The sequence below is a fragment of the Ornithodoros turicata genome, unplaced genomic scaffold (assembly GCF_037126465.1).
Source record: "Ornithodoros turicata isolate Travis unplaced genomic scaffold, ASM3712646v1 Chromosome49, whole genome shotgun sequence".
Lineage (NCBI taxonomy): Eukaryota > Metazoa > Arthropoda > Arachnida > Ixodida > Argasidae > Ornithodoros > Ornithodoros turicata.
In genome coordinates, this window is record NW_026999379.1 from 687370 (window position 1) to 712662 (window position 25293).

The following is a 25293-nucleotide window of genomic DNA, read 5'->3' on the forward strand; positions in this document are numbered from 1 at the left end:
GATCATAACGACGATAAAGGCGGACCCTTTCAAGTCGTGATTCCGTGTACACATTCCCGTGTACATTCGGACGGTGGATCCTCTACAGTCGTTTTGGACAGTTAACCCAAACTCTGTTGCAAAAGATATGGTCAAGGAGACGCAAGGAGAAGATCATACGTTATCGAATAACCAGAGATGGCAATCTGATAATCGTAGTTTTCTCTGAGGGATTCGCAAGAAGTTTGCTTCTCAGGAAGTTCGTGGCAGCGGTGGAGGTAGAAGTATGTGTGCCGACTGCCTATCTGAAGACAATGAGAAAAATAACCGATGTTCCAAAGTGGTACACGAAAGATCAGCTGTTAGAGTGTCTCCTTCCTTGTGGAGAAATAGCAGTGAGGAGGGAAATGTTTTTTCTCCATGCCGTACACCAAAAGGGGCGTCATACTTACCTTTCGTGCGGGTCAGCATCTACCTCGGGAGGTAAAGCTTGGTTTCAACTGCCACCCCGTCACAGGCTATGTTCCCCCACCAGTGCGCTGCTTTAAATATTAACGTTTTGAGCATATTGCGAGAATATTGCATGGGGAACCAAAAGTGAAAAATTTGTTCAGGTCTCACAATCTTAAGTCATGCACAATACGTCGAGAGCCACGGTGTGTGAATTGTGGAGGACAGCATGTGGCATCCTATAGGGCATGAAAAGCGGCCAGGTCGGCGGCAGCAGCCCATCAACGCATGGTGGTTGAAGGGGGAGAACGCATTGGATCTTCTGCGAGACCTGATCCAGATTATGTCAAACCATGGGTCAAGCATCCTTCGCCAATGCACAACGATGAAGAGCATCAACGACCAACGGCACCATGTGCAGATGCGGTCAAGGTAGTACCAACTCTTAAGCCACTGCCGCGGAGAGGTGTATCCAAGCAGATGTCACGCCCTGCGGCTCCGGAAGACCCGGATCAAATCAGTGGAAACGTACATCCTATCGTGTCCCGGTGTCCTAAGCAGACTGCACCGCACCAACCTAAAGTGAACGACGCGACATCAAGCGGGCAACATCAACGAAGGGGCTTTCTGGTGATAGTCCACATGCTTTTTGCTGCCCTTCATGCAATAGTCAGCGGAATGCCGCATATGAGAAATTTACCTGAAGTTCAGGCGCTTTTGGCATTTGAGCCACTACTTACACGTGTTGACACCTGCTGTACTTTATACTGGTAGTTGCAAATAAGTGTCCTCAAACTGCGATTCTTCAGTGGAACTGCAATGAGCTCCGTATGCTTTGCATAGGAGGAATATTGCGCATGACCTCACCGAAACGACCACGGATGATCAGTTTGAGTACGTCGTATGCTCTGTTTTTCTGGGATTCCGGAAGGTAACTGTGGTAAGCTGTTACGCTGCGCCCTGTGTTGCAATCACTGAGCAACAATTCCTGGACTTGTTTGCATCGCTACCACAGCCGTACACTGTGTGCAGAGATTTCAGTGCGCATAGTGGACTATGGGGAAGCGAGTATACCAACGGACGCGGAAGGTTGTTAGAGAAGATAGTAGAAGATATGGACATCACCATGCTCAATAATGGATCTCCTACATTCTTTCGAGGGCAGAGATCTAGCAGCTGTTTCAACATTTCATTACGCTGGCGCAGTTTTCCTCGTCCAATATCCTGGATGGTGAGCTACGATGCTATGGGAAGTGACCACGTCCCTGTGCAAATTTCTTTCCCTCAGGGACAAATGCTAACGCGCAAGGTTAACGTTACTGAAGTGTGTCAGTTCAAAAATGTAATGGAGGCAAAGGTGCACAATGTCACCTCATTTCACGAGCTCGGCACTACAATAGCCAAATGCAAAGACCATGTCACGAAGTCAATCACTGCACCTTTGCGATATAGCGCTGTGGACATTAGAGACTTTTAGTATATCGTACGCCATCGCCTTTGCGTACGTAAGGGATCGCGTTGGTGGTTCTGCGCACGCCCATAACAGAAGGAGAGCTTCGCACAGTGCGCAGAACCACCAACGGTATCTGCTACGTACGCTACCGCCTTTGCGTACTATGTACTAAAACTATCTATTGAATTCGAGAGACTTCAGTCCATCCGTCGGCGAGCAGAAATAATGTTCCGCAGAACAGTGGAGTACGTCCACTGCAAAGAAGCCTGCAGACTTCGTGGGATCATCCGATGTCATCTGGCGCGGCTAGTTCGTCAGTTGTGGATGAGCTTATGTGCGTCACTAACTCCCTCCCCACCGTCTACATGAACTTGGCAGATTGCCAAGAGTCTGAGCACTCCTGTTACCCAACTGAACCCTTTTCATGATCTCGCCTTGCACAGCAGATTACATGAACGATCTCTAGCGGACCAGTTCTGTCAGTTAGTTCTGAGCCCATCTGCCGCATCGTCTAGCAATGTCCGCTTGGAATCAGTGGTCACGGCAAGTTAAGAGTTAAGTGCTGCAGCTCATGGAAGCAACAATGATCCAGTGGACACAGGCTTTACGCCATGGCAGTTGGAAGCAGGAATCCCTTCGTGTAGGAAACGCTCTGCACCGGGTCCGGATGGGATTACCTACAAAGCGATTGCCAGCTTTGGCCCTCTGGCGTTGAACTTGACTTTAGAGTTGATCAACATGAGATGGCGTGAAGGTGTCCTCCTCGGATCCTGGAAGACGTCGCAGATCATTCCAGTCCTGAAACCAGGCGAGTCTCCACAAGAGCTGGGTTCCTTCCGCCCGGTCAGTCTGACGAGCTGTCTGTGTAAGGTAATGGAGCGTTTAATTCTCAACAGAGTCGAATGGTAGCTGGAGTCAAACAGGCTCCTTCAGGACTGCATGACAGGGTTTCGGAAGTCCCGCTGCGCAATGGACTGTATACTCGGCCTAGTTACAAGTATTGAAGAAGAACAGGCTAACGGACGCCTAACGGTCGCCGTTTTCCTTGATATTAAGAGTGCCTATGACAGTGTCATACACGTGCATGTGCTACACTCGTTGTATAACCTGGCCTTATCCGGTCGTTCATTTCGTTGGATTGCGGCATATCTGCAGGGTCGCAAGGTGTTCATGCGCACAGGCAACGGTGACAGCCACTATCATGTACAGGAAACGAGAGTGCCTCAAGGTGGTGTTCTCAGCCCGTTGCTCTTCAATGTAGTACTCTCGTTCTTGCCACATTTGCAGCCACGGGAAGTAAAAATCAGTTTGTATGCGGATGATATCTGCCTCTGGACTTCAGGGAAGCAATGGCCGGCACCAGGGTGTCGAACCGAAACGTTTTTCGTTCCGGTTTTCGTTCCGGTTATATCATAAACGATCCGGTACCGGTTCTGCTCCGGATAAAAAAAATAACGGTTCATACCGGTTTTTAACCGGTTCCGCTTCTGCTGGGAATATTTATCCCCACACAAAAAAAAATCAATGTTACAAAATGTAAACCCGTTTATTCCGCATACATGGTATTTAATATTAATAGACAGCTGTGAAATTGGTAGCTCCTGGTTCCTGTAGGTTACTGTCTGTTCAAATAGGCTTTCTCCTTTCTTGAAGCACATGCTACAAACGGACTTGTTTGTCGTGATGTCATACGTAAAGTACTTTCTTGCTGGGTTGGAGGGATCGCGTCCCATCCGAATGTCTGTTGCTACTGTCTAGCCAGCAAGCACCACCGCACAAGTACGACGCAAATCGAGGAACACCTTTACTCACAAACGCGCTCGACGGCTCCGTTTTATTTTCTTTGTGTCCTGTCCACGAAAGAGTTGCTACTTCGCACGGGCTTGCCCTCGCGTATGTATTCACCTTAGCTGTATTAAATGTATTCAACTTAGCTGCTCTCAAACAAGGGACGCGTTGCACGACATTACATATAAAGAAGCCGGTATGCAGCCCCCTTGGGTCGCTGTTTAGTTGAGGAGAGTTTGCGGGGATCAAATTAGAACGAACAGTATACGGCACATTGCTAGAGAGTCACATGTACCTCTAAGCCTGTGTGCGTGCGCGAACGATAAACCATTACAAAGGGAGCCTAAGGGTCATATTATACCGACACACATTCCACCGTAACCGTAACCCTCGTATGGTACCCATGACATGACTTCAGAGCACACGACGTCTGTTTCATTCGCCTATCCGTAGTCCAAACCGGCGAAGTTTTATTTTGGACCGAAAACCGTTAAATATATTTTTCGGTTTCCCTCCTGAGCGAAAAAAACGTATACGGTTTCGATTCCGTTCCGGTTCGCACCAAAATAGCGGTTTTTTTCGGTTTTCGGTTCGCTCCGACACCCTGGCCGGCACTGCAGGCCCGGCTGCAGCGCTTCCTTGACCTGGTGATGAGGTTTCTCACAGAGCGGGGCATGAACGTCTCTCCGGTAAAGCCAGCCTTTCTTCCGTTCACGCGGAAACGGTTGCTAAGGTTACAGCTGGCGGTACATCGACATGCTATGTCACGAGTTACGCATCACCGGTTCCTTGGAGTCATCGTGGATTGTTCGCTCTCATGGAGACCTGAAGTCCTAAGCCTGAAGACCAAGTTGCATGCTAGTACCAATTACCTACGCTTTTTGGCAGGTTGTCGATGGGGATCATGATGTACATCAATGCTTTCCCTACATACTGCATTGGTACGGTCACCCCTCATGTTCCACCTCCCAGTTCTTCAAGATCTAGCGCCGTCGTCGGAAATGATTCTAGAACGTGCGTTGGCAAAGAGCATGAAGATCTGCCTTGGTGTTCCCAGAGCAGCGTCCAATCCAGCTGTTGTAGCCGAGCCGAGACGGCCCCCACTTGCTGTGCTACGGGTGGTAGAATCGCTTCGCCATTACGTTCGACTAACAACGAGATTTCGCCGGCACCCGCTCCCGAGAACTCTTTCAACACGAAGTTGTTCGAGGTTCCATCAAGCTATTATGCCGTGCCGCGCTTATGTCCCCCGGCATAAGCCTTTGCCAGTGCACTTCAGCCCTCCCTGGACTTTGCTGCAGCCGCGGGTGTTCGCGAAACTACCGGGTCTCACGGGAAGAAAGTTCGTGCCGTCAAGTGTTGTGCGTCAGCAAACTCTTCAGGTAATGCACAGTCAAAGGGACAGAGTGTGCATTTTCACGGATGCGTCTACAGGATCCACGTGTGCATATGTCGTCCCTGAGCTCTCCATTGAGGGCTGCGTACGATTGCCTCATTGCACGTCGTCCACGGCCGCAGAGCTCCATGGGATGATCAAGGCGACGCAATTGATAGAAGGATATGAAGACCCCAAATCATAGGTTGTTTACAGTGATTCACAGACCGGATTGCGAGCATTACAAGTGCCGGGCAGATCAGCAGGTCTTGCTTCAATCGTACACGACGCCATTATCATCATCCTTCAGTGGATGCCTGGCCATTCCTGCATACCTGGGAATGACGTGGTGGGTGCAGCGGCTTCCCGGGCACATCAGTTTGTCCGGTTCGTAAGGTGTATTTTACTCTCTTTGACGCCCGCTTAGTGTTGTCTACTTTGACGAAGAGTCTAAGCAGAGACCTGTGGCATAGTGATTCTGGAAGGCCTCCACTAACCAGCATAGACCCATACCTTTCGTTCGTGGTCCCAGCCTTGCTTCCTCGGTCCATGGAAACCCTAATCCACCGGTCTCGTCTGAAGGTCCCACACAGCCGTAGCTTTCTACACATGATCGGAAAAGCAGCCTCCCCAAACTGCTCCATGTGCGGTGTTGTTTGTGCAGTGTGCACATTTTGATGTCGTGCGTACGATACACTGAAGCTGGTCGCCTTCTACAGTCGGAACTAGCAGCAGTGCAAGGCCGTACGCTCAGCGTTTCAAAAGTATTTGGGCCCTGGAATCACAATGTCAGACACCGGGCGTTCTCCGCCATAGTGAAATTTTTCAGGGACATTGATGCAGACAACAAGTTTTGAGCCTATGTGTGTTTTGTGGGTTTTGCTGTTCGAATGTTTGCGTGTTGCGTGTTTGCGCGTTCTGTGACATCTCAGTGTGTGTGCGCTTGCTTTCTGTCGGAATCACCACCACCACTAATCATCATCATCAGCATCATCATCGCCATCGTCATCATCCTGCGTACCGTCATTGGCATCATCATTCCAGAAGTTTTCCACCAAAGTAAGTGGTGCAAGTGATGTGGAGTTGCGGGCCTCACATTAGTGAAGACAAAATCTCAATTTTATTTTTGTTAAAACCAAACAAAACCAACATTACTACAAACCTACATTATTACAAACAGAAAATACAAACAGATACAGGGGTACAAATACAAAAAAAAATTTTTCCACGTACTGGTTTTGACGTGCAATAAAACATAGCTTGCTAGATCTTTCATTTTGGTCTTGCTGCATGACCGTCCGGGAAAGGTCCCTAATGGGATGTTACATGCAGCATATATAGCGAAAGAGACAGAAAAGCGATAGTGCACATGTTTGACTTTCGATATACGTTTCAAACCGAAGCAGTAACAAACGTGGACGTTATCGTGATTGTGGGTGAATACTCCAAGCAATTCCTCATTTCAGTGTTAGTCATATAAGGAATCCAAGTCGACTCAGGCACCTCATCCTTCGTTTTAACTCAGATTCAAGGCACGCTCTCGAATTTCGCAAGTTCGCGAGTCTCGCGAGTTCGCAAAGCAAGCAATATGTTATGTGTTTTGTCTTAAAAAAGAAGTGCCACTATCACACATTCCTTTCAAAGCATGCTCCCTTGACTTAGAGGCACAGGGACCTTTTATTTCCATTTTTGCGTTTTAAACCGCGGCACCCAGGTTTCTGTGAACAAACGAAGAGGAGAAAGAGCAATCAAAAGCCACTAGCCGGGATAGAAAAAAACATCAGAAATGAAGTGTATCGGAGCGGGTTATAGCAACATAACACATTCGATACTAATCAATAGGGCTACATGTCGAGTACGAGCGAGTGGCTCCGATGCTCGAAGAAAACCGACTTTTTGCGAAGTGAGAGTCCACCCTGACAGCGTGGGTGCACTGTGACACGATGTTATGGGCGCCCCTAATGTGGGCCTCTCCGTGTGGAATGCACCATTGGCTTGGGTGCCGCGACTGTTGTCTTTTAGCCGCATGTTTGGCACACAGCACACCTCCCCATTTAGTATGTCACCGGTTGCCCATAGCTTAGCGGAGTCAGGAGAGCTCAGTTGTGAGCTTCCACATCAGACATCCAGGTGTCATCCTCTGTGGCGATCCGCGACGCAGGTCGTCGGCGCATTTGGTCGGAGTGACGCGTCATGTCTCCGACCGCCGTTTTCACAACAGCCATCCAGGATCGTTTTTGGTTCTGTACCACTCCACGAATCCATTTTTGTCCTCGCCCGTAATTTCGAGCGAGCACGTGCGCCCCTGGCTGGAGCACACCTGGTTCCGAACTTGAACCTTTTTCTGGGCTTGGTCGTGCCGGGTCAGGTTTCGAGATAGCTGCATTGTACAGTTCTCGGATGCTGATTGGGTCCAATCGTGACCTGATGTTGTACCCAAGGTGCATTTCCGAGGGCGATTTACCGGACAGAGTGTTTGGAGATCGACGGTATGAATGCAACCAGCGGTCCACATTTGTGCGCAAATCCCCAGCCTTCATTTTTTTCAACGCATCCTTCACCGTGCGTACTGCCCTTTCTACTGGTCCGTTTGACTGCGGGTGGTATGGGGCTGTACGACTATGTCGTATCCCATTAGCTTTCACAAAATCCTCGAATGGTTTTCCTGTGAACGTTGCGCCGTTGTCTGACACAACGCAGTGTGCAATTCCAAAACGTGCGAATACACTGCGAAGTTCATTCACCGTTTGCTCAGTCAAAGCATTCTTAACCGGAATTACTTCGATCCAATGTGAGAAGCTGTCCACTACGATGAGTAGCATCATTCCCTTGATTGGTCTGGCATAATCAATATGCACGCGTGACTATCTTATAGTTGTCGATGGTTAGGACAGAGGTTCCTTTGATGGTGGCATTGGCTGTGCCTGTTGACATTCCAAACAGTGCCGTGCCGTGCTTTCTATGTCGCCATCTACATATTCTATTCGCCATCTATGTCGAGGAAGAATGGCTGTTGCCATTCCAGAGTATGTAGAGCGGAGTTCCAGTTGCTATGCACGGCGTGCTGTTGCTGGGACGATTAACCTCCTTCCCCACATGATCACTCCTTGGTACGTCAAGAGCTCATCTCTTCGACTCCAATACGGTTGCAATGCCTTGTCTTGTAGCTTATGTGGCCATCACCGCTGCATGGCATCCCTGAGTGATGACAAGGTAGCATCTTGGGTTTGTCAAGTCAGCTAGCTGCTTTGCTGACAGTGGCCCCTCCTCCAGGATTTGGATGAAACATACTGCTTCTGAATTTGCGAGTTCTTCCTCAGTTGCAGTTCCTTTTATGGGAAGGCGGCTTAGTGCATCCGCATTGCCGTTTCGACGTCCAGGTTTATATTCAATTTGGTAATTGTAGGCGCTCAGTGTCAACGCCAATCGCTGAATTCTGCTAGCTGCCGTGGATGGTATAGCCTTGCTTTCTTTGAAGAGTCCTACCAAAGGTTTGTGGCCCGTCCTGAGAATGAACTGTCGTCCCCACAGATAGTCTCTGAATCGCGTGACTCCGAAAACAAGTGCCAATGCTTCCTTCTCCAGGTGGGAGTGGTTCTGTTCTGCAGCCGTGAGAGTTCTCGACCTGAACGCAGTTCGTCAGTCTTGCCCATCAGTGCGGTGTGATAGAACTGCTGCTATTCTGTACGGTAATGCATCGCACTCAAGCTGAAGTTCTCGGGACGGATGAAAATGTGTTAGAATTCCATAATTTACCAACACATCTTTCGCGTTTTTGAATGCTTCCTCTTGGGCAGTATCCCATTTCCAGACGGAATCATTTTTCAGTAGGTCGTACAAGGGTGTGAGCAAGGAGCACATGCTACGAATGAAGCTGCGGTAGTAAGTAAGCAGCTCCAAGAAAGATCTCAATTCTTGTACGTCTTTCGGCGCTGGCGCTTCTACTATTGCTCTTAGCTTATTTTCTTCGGGGTGAAGTCCTCTTTTCTCAATGCAATGTCCCAAGCACGAAATTTTCGACTTGTGAAACTCGCATTTTTCCTCCCTCTGGCGAACACCGTTGTCCTGTAGGCGCAGGAGTACCTTGCGCAACTTCGCCTCCTGTTCTCCTACCAGGATGTCATCGAGAAAGACTTGCGTTCCAGGGACTTCTCTCAGCAAGAATTCCATCCGATGCTGGAAGATCGCGGGTGCAGAAGCTATGCCATAGGGTAGACGCTTGTAGCTGTACAGGCCTCGAAGGGTGTTTATTACCGCGACTCTCTGTGAGTGGAATCCAGTGGAATCTGCTGGTATGCGTCGCCTAAGTCCAATTTCGGAAAGCACTCCGCTCCACTAAGCGACGCAAACATGTCTTCAATCTTCGGAAGAGTATATTGTTCAACGTCACAGACTTGGTTCAGGGTAACCCTGAAATCGCCGCGTATCCTTACTGTGCCATCTTTCTGCATGACGGGCACGATAGGTGTCGCCCATTCGGAATGGGTCACCGGTGTGAACACTTCCGCTTCACACAGCCGATCAAGTTCCGCGGACACCTTGTCGCGCATTACATACGGAAGAGATCGTGCTTCGCAGAACTTCGGCGTTATGCCTTGCTTGAAATGCAGGTGGACCTACCATGAGACCGATTCCTGGCTCAAAAAGGGATTTGAATTCCTGCTTCAGATTGGCCACCTTGCCTTCGCTGTTAACGGCATTCACGTTGACGATAAGCAGATCCAGCGCACCAATGCCGTCACGACCACATAGGCTTGGTCCCTCACGGTCAACGACGTAAAGCGAAGCTGTTGCCGTCCGGCGTCCGTAAGTGACTTCCATTTTCAGAACGCCCAGCACTGGTAGCTGACCCATGTAGCATGATAACTTGCGTTGGCATGGCAATAACGTCGGCCAGGAGGCTTGATATTTCCTGTATTCGTGCTAGCAGGTATCAACGTAACCGACGAACCTGTGTCAACTTCCATGTCGACCGGATTGTAAATCCAACGAGTGGTGATAATCCACGGACGTGAGCTTGTCTGGGTGTCGACACTGTGTATTTCATGCAGGTTAAGGCTTGCCTCTGAGGTCACCCCCTCTGTTGAAATAGCATTTGTTCGACCGTGTGCTCGTGGTCTCGGTGTCGTGAGTCTGACAAGCACATTTTTGCAAGATGTCCCCGGGTCATTCCACGCCAAACGTCCCAGAGTTGACGCTCGACCATCATCGATTTTAGTTTGCAAAATCACACTAATTTATTAGCACGAGAAAACACTATGCTGAATGTTTTAGACTCGTGAAAAAAATATTTGTCTAAGAATGTACATTTAAAAGAATCGGAATTGACTGTGACCGGCCATGTACGAAACAAATAGCTGTAGCGCAAAAATCAAGATCAGATCTCGAATATTTTTGCGCTAGCGCTATTTTTGCGCTATTTATGCTTTGCAAGGAAGAAGAGTTGGTCTACGTGTCTGGAAACTCAAAATGTTCTCATGACTCACCGTATGCGATGCCACGGGTGTCTGAAAGGCGAATCCAACCTCAACTTTTGCTATTTTTTTCCCCAACACTTCGAGTAACGGTGTTCAAAAAATATTTTAATCTACGAGATATCGAAGAGATGTATGAGCTTAGAAATTTTCGTTCGCAGGCAAGGACGATAAATGGGTGAAAAAATAGCGAACTCAGGCCAAACTCGAAAAAATGACAAATTCACCCTCAAATATAAAAAAAATGGTGGACAACAGAAAAGTATGCGGCAAGTGTTAGAACATAATATCATGTTCATGGAACAAACTGAGCAAGTTTTAGAAAAGTATATTTTTTGATTCACGAGAAAATAATTTTTGAACTTTGGTGTCCGGAGGAGTCACGGTCTGATCGGCAAACGTCGCGCTCGCTTCTTCGCGGCAGCCCATCGATGCTGCATCAAGCACTATCCGATGTCGTCTGCAACTCGAAGGGGGCACTTGAATGGAGAGATCTTTGCGCGGAGATAAACTTGTAGTGAAAAGCACCTTTCCTGAGTGTGACGTCAGGGCAACATTCATAGTACAGTCATCCACTGAATCAAAACAGTGGTAGCGGCATGTACCCGGTATGGGCGTGCACTTCGGTACCGTTCTTCTAGGAATAATCTTGCCTCCTGTACAGAAACTTCTGAAACCCAGGTCGGTTTAATGTTAGTGAGGCCTTCTTGTGCCCATGTGTATAGCTGCGCAGGTTTTAGGATTTGATCTTTCAACGGTCGCTGGTAAGCTCGCTTTTGCAGTTAACCGTTTAAGAGTTCCTCCAACACCGTCGCAGGGACTCTTTCCAAAAAAGTTCCACGTCGCGGCGACGCCGAAGTCGTTGGTGTGGTGGTAGAGGTTAATAAAAAAATATATTCTTATATTGAGATGCTGCACCGTCGGCAAAATAGTGAATTTTCGTTACATCTGGGAGGATGGACTTCATTTTCTTGAGAAAATGTTTTTGAAATGCGTATACTGTGGCATTATCGTGAGTCAACTGATCGGAAATTATGGCGAAGGACATCGCGTGGAGGGTACCGTTGGCGTCACCCTGCTCGTGGTAGTAAACGCATACAGGGTGGACAGTGGCTTGTGTGTTGTTCCAGTGGTAACCTTGTGGAGCGTCCTGTACAATAAAGCCATAATTCTCCGCAAAATCCATTATCACAATGGCTTACGATCTTGGCAGACGGCTCTTGAGATCACGCAAATACTTCGCTTGTGATTTGCTGAAAAAAGTGGTGCGCGGTAAGCTCGGTGATCGGTTCTACCATCCTCTCTCTGAAGTCGTCTATTGCAAGAGTCAAAGTTTCCGGTCTGTATCGTTTACCACTCACACACTGTTGGAACGCGACAGACTCCGCTGAACCTTGGCTGAGAGCAATGGTACTGTCCAGAAAGATTTTTAGATTCGTCGAGCCAGGGCATCTGTAGCAGCCGACGGAAATGGACGACGAGCGCCGCCATGGACGTTTCGTCACGACGCGTATCTCGCGCACGATTTCTATCGAGCGCGCGTACCATCGATTCTTTCAGTTGTTGGCCTGGCTGCCACATTAAACACTTCGCATTCAGCCTTGTCTGCTGGTCCTTCTGTACCCTACACATTTATCGCAGTTTCCGGTCATACACTCCTCTTTGTGAATGCCACAAACGATGTGTGAAATAAGACTTTCACAGTCGTCTTTTAGGCCGGCTGCATTTAACATTAGCTTAGCGTTCTGGTGATACTGGCACACGCACACGGAGTGTGTTCCCGAGGCACCAGCCAGGACACACCATTGTGGTCTCAAAGCGGCAAAGCTAGAAAACCCAGCTTCCATATCAATATTTTCCTTTTTCCATACTTTGAACGCTTTCATTAGGTTTAACAACATTAGTCTTTTTTGCTTCCCACAGACTATATCTTTTTTTTTTTCGGGCAGGCAGACAGATACAGAATCATCCTCGTAGAATGTCAGTATGCTGATGACTTGACTGACTCGTGGAGTGGCCTATTCTTTCTTGGCTTTGGTTCGCTTAAAATTCCATAACAGTCCTTAAGTTGCCTTGCCTGTCGCACCAACCTTTCCGAAGAGGCGAAAAAGTCGATGATGTTATCACGGGATCAAGAACTCGAAGCTAGTGTGAGAATGGCTGTTTTTTTTTTTTTTTTTTTTCGAACGACTTTGCTCCGTCTGGTACTTCTCTTTTGGTTTATTCATCAGAGTTCGATAATCGTCTTCAAGGAATGTGTGGTGCTCGCTTGTACTGGTGTGTGCACTGTGCTGAAGGTCTACTTCCAGTGATTCCCCGACTTTACTCGGAAGTTTTTTCTGCAATTTCGCGATTTTGTTTCTACCATAAGTTCGGCGCCGTTTGTAGTTTTGCCTCCTGTTTAGCGGGCTTGGTCCAACTGCTGTCAAAACGGCGTTTAATGCCGCTACATCGGTGTGATCTTCCTGACAGGAGCCGGACGTCTCAGTTCCCAATTCATTCATAGACTCTACTTGTTCACGTTGTTCTTTCGCTTTACTACACTGTATGTAACAGCCCGGGCAAAGTCTGTTGCCAGGTATAAGCTTCAAAGAGAGCAACTTTCGAGCGAGTTTTAACGAAATGACGTTCGTCCCTCGTCTTCGAGACACGTGCCGAGACAATGGGTCCATACATTTGTTGGGTGCGAAAACAGACGCGTACTTCTCTACGTATACCTGATAGTGGTGCCCGCATATAACTCGTGGAGTGCAACTTGGCTTAGCTCGAAGTACGATTAGTTCTTGTTCAACCTCAGGAAGGTCCTCAGCGTTCATCAGCATCCTATGCGAATACACAGTTTGGTGGCAGATGGTCCAAGAGAACAAGGTGGAAGGGCCCCACCTACAAAGTAATATCACAATGTTTAAATGATGTGCAGCGGACTGTGATAGTGTGGCACTCGGAAAGGAGGCAGTGGTCATTCAGATCAAGAGAGGGGCCCCTAGATTATTTTCCGATTACAAATTGCAGCAGGGTTAAGAAAACCTCTGTACCTGTTATGTTCTGTAACAGATGTTGTCGTGATGTGGGCTTAACATCCTGTTTAATGTCCCTGAGCATGGATTGCACAGTCCTTTTAAACAGATTCCCAGGAATGGCAATTACACTGAAAAGCGACACCAAGAAAGGGCCCCACGAGCCCATATGAAGAGGGCGCCACTTACAACATACATAACATGCCCACCTTTTACATATAACATGGAAATCAGTGCCACCTTAGAAACTGGAAGAACAAAGGTCACATTGCATAACGCTTCTCATTAAACAATGCTGAATTAGAAAGATCAACTCAAACAGGAAATGAACAGCCGGCCAAATTCAACGCACTGGGAGTCCGAAGTCCGTGATGGTCATTCAAAGAACTAGAAAGGCAACAACCATCACACCCCTTAACTAGTAATTAACAGTTCAAGACATCGCTATCCACTTTTCCATTAGACACGTAACTTACAATTAGCCAAAACACTTCACTTATCAGTTAGCAAGTTACTTAGCTTACAATTGTTCAAAACACTTCACATAAAAATTAACGAGTTCAAAAGTCCCATGTTTCCATTAGCACTTCACTCACGACTGATACCTTACAGGGGGCACAACCACGCGGCCGCTGCGTGTAACATATCCGTCTAAATTGACACGTCTAGATTCTTGTGGCTCGATATGACACTCAGGTCTCATAGCAACGAATTCCTGGGGCACGGGTGCGCTACCTGTCTCTTCTCCTTGGCTTCCTTGACGTTCAGTTGTTTCGATGTCGTAAGCTTCCGCTGATGGTGGTGGCACGAGCGGGAAGGCTGGCCTTATGTGGAAACGGTTGCGCCGATAGTGTCTGCCCTCACGTGACCTTATCGTGTAGGACCTAGCTCCTGGCCCCACACGTGCGATAACACCCAGGCACCAGCTGGTGTTACGTCGGTACCAGACATCTTGTTGAAGACGCTTTGACCTCACATCGCCATGGATGTGTTGACGTGTCTGCCGTTGCTGCAGTGTTTTCTGTGTGCCTTGACAGTCAAAAATCGAAAATGGTTAAAAATTGGGCTGTTCGGTACAGCATACTTTAAAAGCGATAAAACCCCCGTGCCGGGGAACAAGTCAACAGACGACACAACACAGACTGTGCCTGTGTGTTGTGTCGTCTGTTGACTTGTTCCCCGGCACGGGGGTTTTATCGCTTTTAAAGTTAAAGTTGGCAGTCAAACTGAGGCATCAAGTTCGACGGCAAAGTAGCCCCCCCCCCCCCCCACACACACACACTTTAGTTCTAAGCTTTCTTCCCATTAAAAGTTCTGCTGGTGACTTGAGTCCATTGATGGGTGTACTTCTGTAATCCAAGAGTGCTTCAGATAAGTCTTTACCGTCCTCAGCTGACTTGATCAACGAAGCTTTAATTGTCTGCACGGCACGTTCAGCTTGCTCATTTGAACGTGGATTATACGGAGAGCAGGGATTGAAGATAATGTCCCAATCTTTTAAAAAGCACCGAAATTAAAAAAAGTCAAAAGGCGGTCCATTATCACATATTACTATCTCTGGGACACCAAACCTTGCAAAGCATGTCTTGAGTGCGTTGACAAGTGCTCTCGCATGAAAGGGTTTCATTTGCTGAACGTCCACATATTTACTGAAGGAGTCAATGACTAAAAGATACGTGATGCCATTCAGATGAAAAAAGTCCATGCCAATTTGCTGCCATGGTCGTTGTGCTAGCTGTCTGTCAGCCTGAGGCTCATGCTGGTTGCTCCTTTGACGTCGTTGACAAATTGCGCAAGTTTTTATCATATTGTCGATATCACGGTTCATTGATGGCCAATACAGTGCATCCCTAGCCCGGTTTTTACAAGACACTATTCCTCGGTGAGCGTCATGAAAGCGGTTTAAAGCATCATTCCGACACGATGATGGAAGAACGAGACGCTTACCTCTGCATACAAACCCATCAGTAACGTACAGTTCGTCTCTTGTATCGTAGAAGGGTCGAACCTCGGGTCGAACTAGGAACCTGTGTTGTGGCCATCCGTTGTTGAGATGGAAAATCATGGCCTGCAGTGTTTCATCCTGAACAGTTGCAGCGCGTATCTCTAAAGCGCTAACCGCATACGACGAATTCTCGACGGAAAAATGGCCACCGTCACCGTTTTTCCGGTGTGCCGACGCGAGCAATGGGAACTTCACCGATTTCTCGACGACGGCGGTGAACAGAAAACTTCGGCGAAGAGCGGAAGCGGCCACTCGACGGCAGCCAATAGTACCGCTCCACGCGCTGTCGTTCCACGAGCGGATGTGCCGGACCAGTGGCGGGCATTTCGGATGCCCGTATGGCTAACCTGGGAAGTGGGAAGGATGCTGTCATCCGCTCACTGCTGTCTGAAGGCGCTTTTGTAGCGCTTGCTTCGAGAATATGCTTTGACCGCAAGAACTCTTCTGTGTGCCACTATAACTTTTCTATGTGTAGCAAAATATGTATCAGTTAATTTGAAGTCAAAATTTAACACTGAGTAACGAAACGCCCGCTAGAACGCCACCGTCCGCCGCAGTGGAAATCTGTGCATGCGGTTCGTCCTGCCGTTTTTCACTCGAGTCGTCGTGCCGGTGGGAAAGTTGGCCGTTTTTCCGTCGAGAAATCGTCGTATGCGGTTAAGCGGTAACCGCATACGACGATTTCTCGACGGAAAAACGGCCAACTAATCCACCGGCACGACAACTCGACGGAAAAACGGCGGGATGAACCGCATGCACAGATTTCCACTGCGGCGGACGGTGGCGCCCTAGCGGGCGTTTCGTTACTCCGTGTTAAATTTGGACTTCAAATTAATTGATAAATGTTTTCCTACACATAGAAAAGTTATAGTGGCACACAGAGGAAGTTCTTGCGGTCAAAGCAAGCGCGAAGCGAGCGCTACAAAAGCGCCCTCAGACAGCTGCGGGCGAGCGACAGCATGCTTCCCACTTCCCAAGTTAGCCATACGGGCATTCGAAATGCCCGCCACTGGTCCGGCACATCCGCTCGTGGAACGACAGCGCGTGGAGCGGTCCTATTGGCTGCCGTCGGGCGGCCGCTTCCGCTCTTCGGCGAATTTTTCTGTCCACCGTTGTCGTCGAGAAATCGGTGAAGTTCCCATTGCTCGCGTCGGCTCACCGGAAAAACGGTGACGGTGGCCGTTTTTCCGTCGAGAATTCGTCGTATGCGGTTAGCGCTTTACCGCTTAAAAACTTCGGCGTAGAAGCCGTTGCGAGGGTGCAAACTGTTATCGGATATGCGCCTTCGTTATCGTCGATCATCTTTGCCGGGTCAGGAGCGCGTGATAAGGCATCGTTAGTCATCTATCGTTAGGTATTTCCCCGGAACGTAGGTAAGAGTGACGTTGTAATCGTTGAGACGAAGCAGCAGCCTTTGTTATCTTGAGGACACCGTATCATACGGTTTTTCTTTTAAGCCGATGAGCGGTTTATGGTCCGTGCGTATTTCAACCGACCGGCTGAAGATATAGTAATGAAAATGCGCACATGCGAAAACACCAGCAAGCAACTCCTTCTCAATCTGCGCGTACGATTGCTGTGTTTCATTCAAAGCTGCGGACGCGTAGGCATCAGGGCGACTATCTTGCATAAGCACTGTGCCGATGCCGTAAGAGCTCGCGTCGGTAGACAACGTGACGGGCTTCGTTTTGTCGAAGTACGCCAGTACAGGTGCCTTCTTCAGGAGTTCTCTGCTGTAATCAAACTGCTTAGTCTTATTTGCGTCCCAGAGCCACGGTACATCAGATTTTAGGAGTTCACGAAGCTCACTTGTCTCCTGCGACAGATGAGGCAGAAATTTTGCGAGGTACGTAACCATGCCAAGGAACCTCTGAAGCTCTGCCTTATTTGCTGGCAGCTTCATTGCCGAAATAGCCCGTATTTTATCTTCATCGGCGCAGATGCCTTGGTCAGTCTGAACGTGTCCAAAGTACTTCACACGAGGCTGAGCCAACTGAGTCTTTGATGGATTGAGTTTCAGATTATTATTTCTGGCTAAGGTGAGGACTCTCCGAAGCTGTTCCTTATGCTGATCCGTAGTCTTTGCGGCCAGAAGTATATCATCGAAGTATGCACGAATGTCGTTATGCCAAGCAAGACATCGTCCATAGCGCGTTGAAAAATCTTAGGTGCACTTGATAATCCGAATGGTAAGCGTGAAAATCTGCAACGCCCCCACGGCGTGGCAAAGGTGCACAAATAAGAGCTCTGTATGTCAAACGGGATGTGCCAGAACGCATGATTAGCGTCAAAGTGAACAGTTTACATTCGCCTAAGGTTTGCTAACATTTCTTCTTCCGTCGGAATTTTATAATGTTCATGTTTGATGGCTGCATTGAGCTTTCGAGGATCCAAACAAACGCGAACAGTTCCGTTCTTCTTGGACACAACTACAATGGGGTGGACCCAGTTTGTTGACTCCGTTACTCTTGTTATGACTCCATTACTTTCCATGGATTCCAGTTCTCGTTTGACACTGGCTTCCCAAGCCAACGGGATTTTCCGGGGAGCGGACACACTGGGAGTTACTCCCTCCTTTAACGATATGCTGCATGTTCCGGGCAAACAACCAATTTCCTCGAATACACCACGAAATTCCGCAAGGGTAGACTGGAACTCTTCGTTGCTGCGAGTAGTACTCTGCACTTGTCTAACTCGTTTCACCAGATTCAACTCCTCACAGGCTAGTTTCCCAAGAAATGCACTCACGTTCATTCGTACTACCACAAATTCTAGCTGACAGTTCTTTCCATTAATGACACAGTTCAACTGGCATTTTCCAACAATAGATAGAGGCTCTCCGCTGAATGTTTGCACCTTAATCTCTATTGCCTCGATCACAGGTTTGCAGGAACAAGATTCAATAACGGTGTAGGGTAACACATTTACATCAGCACAGTGTCAAGTTTAAATTCAATAGTGCGATCCTGAATTTGAACACTCGGTAGCCATTGAGATGAGCTTGAACGGGACAAGGTGTCAATAGTGAGCTCACCCAGTAACGTTTCGCTGTCCGTGGCTATCCCATCGGCGTAGCAGTGTCCAGCATATCGATGCGGCGCGCTCCTGGGAGCATCCTGTGGCGACACATTCTAGCGAAATGTCCGAACTTTCCGCATGAAAGACAGTGCTTTCCATATGCGGGACAGTGCTGTGGACAATGGCGCAAACCATACCGTGAACATGAAGCTGCATACTGTCTGCCGGAGGGCTGCGGAGGGGGGGGGGGGTGGCAACCCAGGAATTTGCGGTAAAGGACGAAAGCGGTCTTGTTTAACTAACTGGCGTTCACCTCCATGTGCGCGACCTTGATGCTGTGCGCTCCGTCCTTCTTTCCATTGCTGCTCATGTAATGCGCTGACCGATGCTTCCGGGCCCATATTGTCTATATCGCGCATATGTTTCTTGGATAGTTCAGCTGCCTTGCAGAACTGTACAACCTTCTCCAGCGGAAGGTCACATTCTCGAAGCAGACGTTCTCGAAGTGCCGGGTCCCTTATCCCCAGAATAATCCTGTCTCCGATCAGTCGACTTGTTTTGTCTCCAAAATCACACCTTTGCGCCTGCAGCTGAAGTTCCGTTACATATTCGTCGATAGATTGACCTTCCCGCTGGGCCATCATGTTGAAGACAGCCGTGGCATGCGTCACATTTTTGTACGGCAAATAAAGTTCGTCGAACTTTCCCAGGATGTATTTCACGGAATCCGGGACACTTCTTTCCGTTGCGCCTTTTTTCGTCGAAACACTTTCTTCTGTTGCGTCTTTTTTCGCTGAGTCAGTTTCTTCTGTTGCTGGCTGAGGCGCAAAAGTCTTGTAGATATTTCTTGCCGTAGGCCCGAATGAATGAAGTAGCAGGGCGCGTCGAACGTTGTCTGGCTTACCGGAGTAGTGACAGGCGGCTTCGTATAACTGATAAGAAGTTTTCCATACTTCCCACGCCTGAGCCGGATTATCAGTAGGGACGAAATGCGATGGTGGTTGCACAAAAATGTTAGCCATTTGTAAAAGGTCCAACTCACTTTCCCGCCAAAAATTCCTGTGTCCCGGACCACTTCTGACACCATGTTATGTTCTGTAACAGACGTTGTCGGGACGTGTGCTTAACATCCTGTTTAATGTCCCTGAACATGGATTGTACAAACCGTCCTTTTCAACAGATTTCCCAGGAATGGCAATGACACTGAAAAGCGACACCAAGAAAGGGCGCCACAAGCCCATATGAAGAGGGCGCCACCTACAACATACATAACAGCACCCACCTTATCTTACACAGCTTACTATAATTATGTGTTACGTTATGTTTGAGAACTCTGTAATTCTACTAGTAGTAATCTAACCAGCACAATGGCTAAACTGGTTTGCCTGACTAACCTTTCCTTTTCCTTTTTAATAAACATATCCCCCCTCCCCACCACCACCACCATCTACTGAAAGTGTAAATGCAAAGGGCTGGATGGTGCTTGTCAATTTTTGTGCGCAACCCTGCGAAATCAAGCATCACGCTTATTAGATACCCGCCAGCCAGCCACCCCGTCGACTTTTAGAGCATTGCAATGATTGGATATGCAAAGGGCCCGACTTTTTCGGGTTAAATGCCTTTTCCAGATTCTGGAGGGTTCTGGAGTTTTTCTTTCTGTTCAGCAAGCGCCCCGTATTGCTAGAGGTGCACATATTGATCAAACATGCATTCTTCGCGACTTATAGTCACAAGCACCACACAATTTAACATTAGTAAATGTGCTTCGCGTAGTTTAGCGTTGCACTCAAATAATATTTTCATCAGAAGTGTACCCAGATGGCTACTAAATCGTGTACGTGGTACATAATACAACCTAATATGTGATCAGAATTCGGAGAGAAATCGGGCTTAACCCGAAAAAGTCAGACCCTTATATACCCAGCCCCATCTCCGGTTGAAACATTGTTCGGCTGCAGTACAGGACAAGAGACATCTCAAACAAAGCTACATGTAAAGTGTAACGCTTGCCTTCCTCACTGTCACTTGCTGGATGGTACAGTTCTGGTATTGCATCTCTTGTTCCGGCTTCCATCGCTTCCGAAATCGCGTGCGATTGCTCGCTTCCAAGTAGCAGACGACAACAAACGGACGTGGTGCTGATGCAGCATCGATGGGCTGCCGCGAAGAAGCGAGCGCGAGGTCTGGCGATCAGACCAGGTCCCCCAAGGTCGTCATTTTCCCATGTATTTGTTCCTTTCCCGATGCGTGCAATGCCGGAGGCCGCCCTTAGATATCCCATTGTTACCAGACGTTGACTTGCGTTGTTTGTAGCGCGCTAAAGATCCAGTTGAAGCACAATCCAAGCCAGGCCAAGTCACCGAAAGAGAAATGGACGACTGCGCCTGCGGCGCCTGGTACGACAGGTACGCTATGTGATGCACGCGGCCGTGCACTAGATCCTTCCGATCGCTCAACACGTTCAAAAACGGGACAAAAAAGTGAAACACGACACAGAAAGTTGTTATACGCGTTTTATTTGGACATATAAAGACTAGATTCATTCGCAGAAACAACAAAAACATTTTGCCGCTAAACTTAGCACGCTGAAGTGATCCGGAACGGCAACAGTGGGGTATCTAGTGGCGGCCTTCTTCGTTGCACGCTTTTCCGAGGTGAGTTTGGGGGACCTGTATCAGACCCTGACTCCTCCGGACACCAAAGTTCAAAACTTATTTACTCGTGAATAAAAAAATATACTTTTCTAAAACTTGCTGAGTTTGTTCCATGAACATGATAGTAAATTCTAACACTTGCCGCATATTTTTCTGTTGTCCACCATTTTTATATTTGGGGGTGAATCTGTCATTTTTTCGAGTTCGGCCTGAGTTCGCGTATTTTTTTTTTTCACCCATTTATCGTCCTTGCCTGTGAACGAAAATTTCTAAGCTCGTACATCTCTTCGATATCTCGTAGATTAAAATGTTTTTTTAACACCGTTACCCGAAGTGTTGCGGGAAAAAAAATAGCACAAGTTGAGGGTCGATTCGCTTTTCACACCCGTGGCATCACATACGGTGAGTCATGAGAACATTTTGAGTTTCCAGACACGTAGACCAACTCTTCTTCTTGGTCAGAGTCAATTCCGATTCTTTTAAATGCACATTCTTAGACAAATAATTTTTTCACGCGGCTAAAACATTCAGCATAGTGGTTTCTCGTGCTAATAAATAAGTGTGATTTTTTAAAACAAAATCGATGATGGTCGAGCGTCGCCTCTGGGACGTTTGGCGTGGAATGACCCCCCAAGGGTTCTTTTTGTAGCGGTGGCACTCAGTAGTCTTAAATAGGCATGCTGGTGCTTCGTGATCACTTCCTCCGCAACGTATGTACTTGAATTTCTTGAACGTATGCACTTGCCTGTCTTGGTGGCGTTCCCTTAGGCTCTCGACCAACCGGACGCTGTCGACCCTTTCGGTCGATCATCCGGTTCACTGAGTTGTCCGGAGGCTGACTCAGTTCCGTGGCATTCTTGGTTGCCATCTCTACAGCGCACGCAAGTCTAGTAGCTCTTTCCAGGGTCAATTCCTGGTCAGCAAGCAATCGCTTTTGTATGCCAATGTCGGTAACAGCACATACCAGCCTGACCCGTATCATCGTATCCAAAGTTGTTATGAATTCGCAGAACTCAGATAGTTTTCTCAGTTCAGCGATAAATGTAGATACAGTTTCGTTTTCTTGCTGGACACGAGAGTTGAAACGGAAACGTTCCACAATTTCAGACGGCTTCTGGGCGAAGTGACTGCTGAGTGTTGCTACTAGTTCCACGAAGGTCTTTGTGCTCGGCTTGGCCGGGGCCAGGAGACTCCGAATTTTCGGTCCCCTCAGGTTTTCGGTCCCACAACCGAGATAAAAATACCAGTGCGCTGATTCCCGTCTGTAATCTTGTTTCCGACGAAGTACTGTTCTAACCTTTCAACGTAGTGGCACTATGGTTCCACGTCTGCGTCGAAGGCTGGGGCGGTTCCGAAAGTAGCCATCTTGCTTCCTCGCTCCGGAGAATAAAGGGAAATGCAGTCTCGTCTGATCAGATGTTTTCAGACGTGCGGTGACTGACGTGTGGCCGCGTACTGGCGCAGCGCCGTCAGTATCCCATCCTTGTGGCCAGTTGAAGTGTATCCAAGTGGGTTATAGCAAAATAACACATTTAATACTAATCAATAGGGCTACATGTCGAGCACGAGCGAGTGGCTCCGATGCTCGAAGGAAACCGACTCTTTGCGAGGTGAAAGTTCATCCCGACAGCGGAGGTGCACTCTGACCCGATGTTATGGGCGCACCAAATGTGGGCCTCTCCGTGTGGAATGCACCATTGGCGTGGGTGCCGAGACTGTTGTCTTTTAGTCGCATGTCTGGCACACAGCAAGAAATAAAGCAGATTTCTACTGAAAACGTCTGCTCATTTCTTAAAACAATAAGAATAATGATTCGATTACTACATAGGACAGAATATATGTTCCTCAAACTATCCCATTTTTATGTACAGTTTTTCTTTTTGTTTAATGGAGCCACATTTTCAATAAAAAACTATAAGGGCTATAGCCATGCTAATTTCACTTTATCATCTCTTGGCCGGCGGACGTTCTTGGCCATGTGTTGCTCAACAGTCAAATGACCAATTACCTAAAATCGTTAATTAACTTTTTAATTATAAAAGCTACGAAGTTGTCCCAATGAGTGCATCTGTTCCTTTTGCTGACCTGATATAGTAGCCGTTTTCAGAACAAAGATCCGTTCGGTAGATCGTCCGCAAAAAATTCGTGAAGGAACACCATTTTTTTTCTTTATTTTGTTCACTGCGCATCTTCTTGACCCGTCTTTCCTTCACACAAGTGTTTATGTATTGTACATTTAACTACTTATTTTATTTCTTAGCTTTCACTTTCACCAGCGTATCGCGTCAAGCCATGGAACATGATCATTTTAGTAGCCAGAGCAGCTGTTGAGCAGCACAGTGAGAACATAGCCCGTGTGTGTTTGTCTTTTCCGCCGTACCCCTTGGTTTTCATCCCTGATGCTACACATGTTAGGGATAGGTTTTAGAATCGGTAGTTCCAGCAAAGTGACAATTACTTTTCAGGGGATTATCGCACTGGCAGATGAAAGATACGGTTAAATTGTTTGGTGGACAGGAATTGCGTAGCTTCACACAAAAACTACTACTACTACTACTAGGACGTAAGAGTAGTTTCAAATCTAGCTTTCTTGTGTTCCTGACATTGTCGCACAAGATGTAGTATCCGCTATAATCCTTTATATGGGGGGTATGTACAGTGCAATCAACAGATGCTATTTACAAATCTGTGTTTCCTACTGTGTTGAAATGGGGCAGTTTGTATCTGAGAGATATAGTGAAACACAGGCAGCCAAGGTGCCCTCGAGAAACTTGGCAACACATTGTAGGGACCCTGGATGCTCCTTAAATTTCCAGAACACAGAGAGCAAGGCTGCGTTTCAACAACAAGTGGTTAGAGAAATTCAGGATAGATGCATGTGTAAGCATTCCGCTGTTGGATTTGCTTCTGTCCCAGGTACGTTATCTGAATGGGGACGCGGGAAGATATATAACCCTTTTTCTTGTCTGTGATTCTGTTGGTTAAATTATCATTTGTTTAGCAGTGTGTGTATTCGAGAGTCTGCTAATAAATATATCAGCTGAGGGCTAGGGGTTGTGCTGCAGCTGTATCAACCGTGCTTGGGTGCTTGTGTTTCGCTATGGCCATGTTTGCTATAGCAAAAAAAAAAAAAAGGAAAGAACGACCATAGAAAAACACGAAAAGAGCGTTGAGGAAAGCTACCTGTTCTAGTGCTCACATGGAGACAATGCAATGAGGTAGCATGTTTCATTCATGAACTGTACATAGTAGTGCAGATCAAAATGGCAACCAATTATTCAGATTTCGCGGGAACTATTTTGTCTTTTGGGGCTTTGAGTGTCTAGCCTATTACAGGCGCGTTATGTGATTCCCCACTCGAGATATTTTAAGATTGCTGGTCCTGTACAGTTCGTTAATTTTGAAGCTGTACTGTGCTAAGATGCTAAAAGAGAATTGTCATATCTGCATTTGAACTTATAGGAATAGTTCGTAAGTACATTCCTTGTTGACATTTATATTTGCACGTCCCAATATTGCTGATTGATGGAAAGTATAAATAAAGCGATTTATTTTATTGCCAAGCAGCACACAAGTGTTGTCTTTTCTAGTGAGATATTCTCTTTTCACAAGACATAAGTTGCAAGGCAAAGGGTTGTAGGGGCACAATGATGGTAGACTCTAGCATCGTTTTTTGCCACTTCATATATATTCAATGTTATTCGTGTGCACATGTATGACTAGGAAGGTACAGCATGTGCATAAAAAATAATTTCGTATGCAGCATCACATATGGTTCAGAAGATTAGACGGTGCAGTGCATATGCACTAATAATTGAAGAATGGAGCAATCTACACTATGAAATGTGTAGCTCCTAGTCGAATGTAACATAGTTCCACGTAACATAGTTCAGATTCATTTCGCAAAGCAGTATCTCAGCTCCTGTTGTTATAACGTTGTTCTTTGTTATAGTATTGTTATTTTCATACTATTTTTATATGTGTAGTTTTGTGTATTATTTTGCCTCACTCCTCTCTGTAATGCAATTGCGCTTGAGGGTAATAAAATGAAATGAAATGAATGCAGGTTTTACAGAAAAG

The 25293-nt window shown here is 47.3% G+C and overlaps 1 protein-coding gene across 2 annotated transcripts in view; it reads left to right on the forward strand.

Annotated features, from left to right (window-relative positions):
- Positions 1 to 25293, forward strand: part of LOC135374247 (venom metalloproteinase antarease TserMP_A-like) — a 166985-nt gene that overhangs the window by 47002 nt on the left and 94690 nt on the right. The window lies entirely within an intron of this gene.